The sequence below is a fragment of the Eublepharis macularius genome, chromosome 4 (assembly GCF_028583425.1).
Source record: "Eublepharis macularius isolate TG4126 chromosome 4, MPM_Emac_v1.0, whole genome shotgun sequence".
In the NCBI taxonomy this organism is placed as follows: Eukaryota; Metazoa; Chordata; class Lepidosauria; order Squamata; family Eublepharidae; genus Eublepharis; species Eublepharis macularius.
In genome coordinates, this window is record NC_072793.1 from 43,661,895 (window position 1) to 43,669,641 (window position 7,747).

Here is a 7,747-nt window from a genome sequence, read left to right on the forward strand (position 1 = left end):
ATGGTCATAAATATTGCCCAGTTCTGTCCATGGTTATCCAAGCCCTGTTGTGCTCAGTGGAGCTTATTCATGGGTGAGTCTGTTACTCTAATGGGGGTCTCCTTGTGAGTTGGGGGAATTAGCATTAAAGGAGATGCAGCAAGAGGAGAATAACTGGGAAATCTCCATCTATGTATAACAGGATTATTCCCTTAGAGAACGCGCAAATAAACAGGCAGATGTACAACAGGGAAGGCTTCTTTATTTATATAGGAATAAAAGGCAAGCAAGCAAGCACAGAACACACACAGCACACATACAAGGCTAGCTAGAAAAAAAGGAGGAGAGCAGGAGAGAGGAATTGGGATGGGGTGCTATTTACCAGTCCTGAAGGGGGAGTCTGTGGGAACAGCAGCAAAACAACCAGCATTTCAGGAAGATAACTTGAGGGCAGGGCCAGCTCCAGCATTTCTGGAACCTGAGGCAAGATACCTGCTTGCTGCCATGCCGTTGGGGTGCCCGGCTCGCCAGGAGCTGAGCCGAGGTGGGCAGCAGCAGTGAAGGGGCGGAGAGGCGAGCAGGGACAGCACCTCCTTCTAAGTTCAGCACTCGCGGCAGCTGCCCCCACCGCCTTAATGGATGCGTCAGCCTTGCTTGAGGATGGGTGTTTGGATCCAGAACACACACTGAGCACATGGCTGGGGTGTCTAATTATAGCGCAAAATGTGTCCTGACGTCTTGCCTCAAAGACAATGGCTCAGTGGCTCTAGGTAGACAAAAGGTGTGAATGGGACTAGATCACCCAACAATTGCTGGATGGGGAGAGCTATCAAGTTCTAATTGGGAAATTGGGTGAGGGAAGGTAAGGAAGGGTATTGATGAGATAAAGCAGGAACTCTTGGAAAACCTCTTTGTTTCATTTAAGTGCTTTTCCAGGATATGGAAAGACAGCTAGTCAATCTGACACACCGTCTGGTAATTTTCCAACTCCAGCCATGGTTGGCATTTGTTCTGCCTTGCCAAGGCAATATTTTGTGCTTATGGCATAAGAGGAAGGGGTTTATGATATTTCATTCATAAACTGCCCTTTCAGTATGAGGAGCGAGTCTGATTGCTAACAAGTGTGCAGAAGATTGCAGCCTTCAGCACAAAACTTAATAACAACTTTTCAGTTGTAATGAACCTACTTGAAATTGCAGCTGCTTCTGAACCACACAGGTCTAGGTTTTCAGGAGGACTGGCAATACTAGACGAACAAAAAATGCAAAGCCTTAATGGATTTGAAAACAATAAGAGTAGAAGTAGGCACCACTTTAAAGTGTTCATGGAGGTTCACACACATTAACTTGCAACAGTTGTTACAACAAAAGCCTTTATAAAATCACAAAAGTCTGAGTTAAACACAGCCTGCCAAGAGGTAACGTGCAAAGAAACCAAATGTAAAAGGAGTTGAGAATCACTGTATTATCCCTCTACTATACAGAAACACACATCACTCAAGCAATCTTTGATATACATTCCAACACCTCCTTCTCTCTGTCCTAATGAGGAGGTCTTACTGGCATACACATTCCAGGGACAACCCAGTGGTCAATTTTCTTTTTAATTAAGGTTTATTTCTGTAGTGCAGCTGGCTTCCTGGGCTAGAATTGTTTCGTGAGTCATCAGTTAATATATACATACCGAATTTAAAAAGGACGGCAGCTGTGAACTAACTAACAATATCTGCCAGAAAGGACAAGGTAATTGGTATGTGCTGCCTTCTTTTTGCTGGGTTTAGATGTATAAACGGTAAGTATCTCATACCTTTTTATACTGAAAGCCCCGCTCTAAGAGCATGTTCATATTGGCCTTTGAATGTTACTTTCTTCTTCAGACTCTGGGTAGAATGAAGAGGGGAGGGGGGTCGCTCAGGAAGGAGGCAGACATTTTTACAAGCCTTTTCATAATGCCTGTGGGCTATGCTGTGGTTCTTGCAAGCATAGCTCTGCACCATTAGTAGCTTAGGGAGCAGACTAATACCTGCTACATTGGGCCTGCCCTTTTCCCTGTCAGCCCAAAGGGTTGTGCTGATGGTGTTCTGGTGGGGGTTGCCACATTGGCACTCAACCACAGTGCAGCAGCAGCAGCTGCCTGCTAATCTTCAGATTGTGACAGCGTATCTCTGGTGTATACCAGTGTAGTGGCTGGTCAGCTTCCTTTACATGCCACCCGCCCCCCACCCATGAATGTGCTGTAAAAATCCTGCAGAAATGGTAAACAACAACAGAGCATGATTTCATCAGCAATGTTTAAGTAATACCCAATGGCCTGCTGGATTACTCACCAAATTAGTGGATCACCTCTAGTGTATTTATTTTCCTGTCTAATTTTGAGTAGTTTTAGATACTGAGCAACAAGAATTTGGAGTGGAAATTATTATTTTTATCCCCTTTATTAAAACAATTATTTAACTCTTTTTCCAGCTAGAAAATTCTGATTCTAAAATGGGAGTAATACCTTAGCTAGATCTTCTCGAATATCTAATGAGTTAAAGAAGAACAAGCATATCTTAAAATATAACTAAGAACTGCTCTGGAAAACTAATCTAGTCTCAGTAAAAGCACACATACCAGCAAAACTTATTCCAAGTAAAGGTCAAAGGTATGTGGAAATAACTGAAATGGAAACATTCCAATGTTTTATAGTTGTTGGCATGAAAAGGACACTCGGTTAAAAAATTGTGTAACAATGTTAAAGCATATACTTTCAAATTTTAAGCATAGTTGATTAGAAACTGATTTTCTTTTAAGCAATAGAACTTCTAATAACGTGTGCATAGGACTAAGATATGTGGCCTTGTTTCTGACTAGCTAACTGTTACAGAAATATCTAATCCTACTATATAAATGGCAAGCCATATTGGTGACGGCTCACTTTTTATCCTTGTGCAGGCGCACTGCAGATGACTTTGGCCTCCAGGCCACTGCAAAGCGCCTGCTTGCTGCCAGGAGGGGGCCCACCGAATCAATTTTCTAGAGCCTGTTGTAGTTTTTCACACAACAAGCATGGTTACTAGTGAAAAATAAAACTCCATCAAATTCCAATAAAACTCAATTCTACACTTATTGCCAGCCCCCTGCCAGGGGTGGAGGATTCCCTGCCCCTGGCCACTGCTGGCCTGTGACCCTCACTGCTGTTCAGCTGGATGGTGGGGGAAGAAATGGGGGAACTTACAGCACAATCCTAAGGAGAGTTACTCCAATCTAAGCCCATTGATAGCAATGGACATAGACTGGAGTAATTCTTCTTAGGACTGCACTATTAATGGCTCGCAGCAGGCTCTTCTGGATGACACTATGACATCACCAGCTACCCAACGATGTCACTTGCTGTATACCTGGAAGTGATGTCATCACATCAGCCAGCAAAGCTCTGATACTTGTACGAAAAACATGAGAGTGTTTGCCCAAATACCAAAGCAGTTTTGATGTGATATCATTACCAGAAATTACATAATCACATCACCAGATCAGGCACACAAAGGTAAGAATCTGCCTGCCAGCTGCCATCTCTCCCTGACCCCTGACCCCTGCCCCCTGCCCAGGTTGACCTGGCAACCCTGTCTAGCTAAGTATCCATACTGGCCTAGAAATGTGAGTAAAGTTCAGCGACCAAACACAGGCGTTTGAGATACAAGATATAAAAAAGATGATATTGTGTACGTGTGTATTTAGGGTTTCAAAATATTTTGTGCTTTTTCTTATTAAGCATGAAGACGTCTTCTTAAGTATGGTTCATTTCTGTAACTATTTGGTTTAGTAACCACTGAAATACAAGTTACATCCAAAGCATATCAGAAAAGAATCTAATTGATTGATTTGTTTTATATTATTGATTGCCTCTCTGGAGAGTGTATGCACTGTATCAATCATGGCTATTTATTACAATTTTTGTGGCCTCCCAAGAAAAATAGAAGAAATGAAAAATAAAGCACACTTGCCTTGTGTGTGTAACAATATATGGAATCTTCTGCCAAAATAAAATCATAGCTGAACAAAACTTCTATTTGCCAGTTAAGGTGCTTCCAGCATCCTTACAATCCTGAATATCACAAAACAGTAATTTATTCAGGAAAAAACCTGTTACTTTCCCAGATGGGGGCCATAAAATTAACAGGCATGCAAGGAACTGGCTGGAATGAAGATTAAATAAAATTAGAAAAAGATGTTTGCAATAATAGATGATATATAAGAGAAATAAGGAAAGTACTATGAATGCTATTCATGGGCTATAGTAACTAAGCCATTAGTCATTCTTTAATCACTCAGCTTTGCACAACAGAAATGGTGCTGTTTACATTTTAGTTTAAAAGAGATTTAAATAAAGGTAGAACAAAGCCCCCTGGGAACAGTTTTACAGTGCAACTCTAAGAAGAGCTACTCCAGTTTAAGCCCATTGATTTCAATGGGCTTAGACTAGAGTAACTCTTCTTAGGATTGCATTGTTAGTTCTGGAAAAGTTTGGTTTGGTCTAATTCAATTCTGTTGCATTTAATGGTGTAGCTTGCAGTCTGAAACTGTTTGTTATACTTAAATAAGTTGTAAAACAGCAACTATCAAAGAACAAATGCAGTATTTACCACTGAGCCTATGTAACTCAGAATTTGGAACGAATTCAAATTATTTAATAGGATAAAATATTTCATATTTTCAGTTCATTCAAGGTTCTGATCACATGAAAAAAAAACTTACTCTGTTCTGAAGGAGCCTTTCAAACTAACTGTCCAGCTAACAGTTCTCTAGACCTAGGCCATTCCCAACAGAGGTTCATTTCCATTTTAAAACTGCCTAGGAAAGAGACTTCCAAGCTCAGTTTTCCATTGATCAATAGCTCTTACAGGTAGAAAGTGTTTAGTGAAGACAGTTAGCTTGATTTGGAACCTAAAGATAAAATGAAAGACAATCCATCGTGATCTAGTTATTCTACCTAATGGTTATTTCTGATGTGCATATATATTCCTGTCTCAATGACTGATAATAAGCAATAATTTGAGAAAGCAAAATAATGTTTGTTGTACTGCAGTGCTTATTTTTAAGTTATGCATGTCATATAGCACAGAACTAAGTAGAGTTACACCTTTCTAAGCCTTTCTAAGTAGGGGGCATTCCCGAGGCCTGCCATGGCAGAGGTGGTTGGCCACAGGCATAGCTGATACACCACTAGTCCATTCCAAATGAACATTCCCCAGGGGAAGTAACAACACATGTCCCCGTGAGGCACAGACAGCACCACAAGAACACTGGTGGCCAGAGCAACCCCAGCAGCACCCATCAACCAGGTGGTCTGACGACAGCCCTCTGATCAGCATACACAGGCACAGTCAATCACCACCACCCTCTGATCTGACCACTAGCCCTCAATGTCTCCCCCCACTCAGAGAGCCAGCAGACAAGGAGGACAGACCTAGCAACAACACAACACAGAGAGGCACATGGCCTGAGCACCCCCTACATCCTAACCCATAGGGGAAGGGCATACATACCCCCAGCAAGGGTCTGACTGGCAGCAGAAGTGCTGCCTACATGCAACCATTCATACTCAAAATCACTCACATCATTCCCCTGGAAAAGTAAAACAAAAGGGGAGGGAGACAGGGGGTAGGCTCAAACCCACAGCCTCACGCCCAAGACCATGTTTGGCAATGCCATCCTCCTTTCCTCCACCACCACCCCACCAGCACTGTGACAGCAGGCACCTTCCTCAAGCCCTGCACCACCTCCTCCATCAGCATATCAGCTGCAGTTGTCTCCTCCACAGAACCCCAGGCCACCTTCCCTGGTGGAGTTATGGCTGCTGATATTCACGACCTCCCCAGCTGTACACTCACCGTACTCCTGCAGAAGCACAGGCAACCCAACCTTGCCCAAGCTCCTAGGAGGCTTTTGGCAGACCAGGTAGAGCTGGCATAGGTTCCAAGCTACCAAGGGAGCAGCTATAGAAGCTTCAGTAGCAGTACGGGCAAACCAGAAGGCTGAGCAAACACCTCGCCCTGGGTTGAAATGGGGTGAGAGGGGCCAGCAGACTGTAGAGTCTAACAAACTCTTCCACCAGATTAGCTGGGAGAAGGGCTACCTCAGATGGCTGGATGGGGATTGGTGGGAAACTGAGGGAGGTGGGAAAGGGAAACCCTTAAAAAGCAGGCTCATGTGCTAGAGGAAGACTAGGGTAAAGGCTGTTGGAATGTGATGGTACTCCCAGGGTAGAAGAAGGAATATGGCAGTGCAATCCTCTTCCCTACCCATCTGAGGCCTGACCAGTTGATGACTAGATAAGGGGCATTGGTGAAGGAAAAGCTTCACAGGCTAGTATCCTAACAATAGGGCTAAGATGATAGTCGCAAAGGAGGCACGCCGTCAGGCAGTAGGCACTTCACTGCAGCCCTGGCATCACCACCAGCCCCATGAGCAAAGTAGAGAGCATAGAAAAGAAAGATATACTCAGTGGAAAGGCATTGGCATAGCCAGGATGCCTGGTTCAGCCTCTATATGGGAAGAAGACAAACTACAAAATGGGAAACAGGACAGCCCATCAGATGGGCCACCTTGCATATCCATCATTTTTCAGGGATGCCCCTTCACGTCCCTCCATGCCAAACTCATGGCAACAGCTTCTTTATGTCCGGTCCACCCTGGGCCCCTTGTGTACCTGCACAGCCAAGCTGTATGGTTCAGATGCCAGCAAGGCTGTGGAGGAGATGGGAACCAGAGACCACCATACCTTGTTAGAGCAGCCAGCCACACATGCCCTTGGACCACCCACTAGCCTGTTTCCCCATGCAAGCTGCACATAGCAGCTAGCGGAGGGCGTATGTGGGAAGGCAGTAGGGCCAATAGGTTTAGCCAGTTGCTAAGGTGTCACTAAACCTCTCTGATATCATGTAGTTGAACAAAATAGAAGACCAGTGGCAACACTGATCCCAGCATGATCATCCCAGAGCCAGATTTCCATCTGTCTGGAATGGCTCATGTGCCTTTGTGAGCTGATCCCAGAGACAGGCTATACAGAGACAGGCTGAGCTGCTCCTTGAACAGAAGCCAGGTAAGTACTGGAAAGGATGCCCGAGGCAGGATGTCCAGGAGCCATGTTGGAACTGGAGACTAAGCAAAGTGACTGGAACTGCACTAGTCATGCTCCAAGGTCTCCCTGCTGTATCACCACCCGCAGAGATGCCAAACAGAAACATGTGCAGGAATGGCAAACAGACACCATGGCTGCTACAAGCATATCTATGGAGTCCCAGCAGGGCTTGTGGTTCTACTCCTATGGGGAGGCCTCTGGTACCGGGGAAATCTCCCACCCACCCACCCTAAGATACATGCAGTAGCCATCCCAATGACACTTGAGGAATGTGCTCCATCTGCTGTTGCACAGAGACCCATGAGGAAGTGCTGCATTTGCTGCTGCACAGAGATCCATTCCTGCAAGGGCCAGCTGATGCACAGAGCACGGTGGGGCAGGTGCCAGGCACCGAAACCCCAACTGAGCCCTGTCCCTGCCTGGAGGGAGGAGTGCCCTGGCAAGGGAATGTGCAACCAGCTCAGTGATCAGCTGCCAGCACCCCTGCTCCTCCTCTTGCTGGGGCCCGTGGGCAAGGATGTGCCTATGGGGAGCATTTTGCCTTTTCTATGTGCCTATGAAGGAGCCCATGGTGTAGAGTGGTAAGCTGCAGTACTGCAGCCCAAGCTCTGCTCACGACCTGATCCTGGTGGAAGCTGGGTTCAGGTAG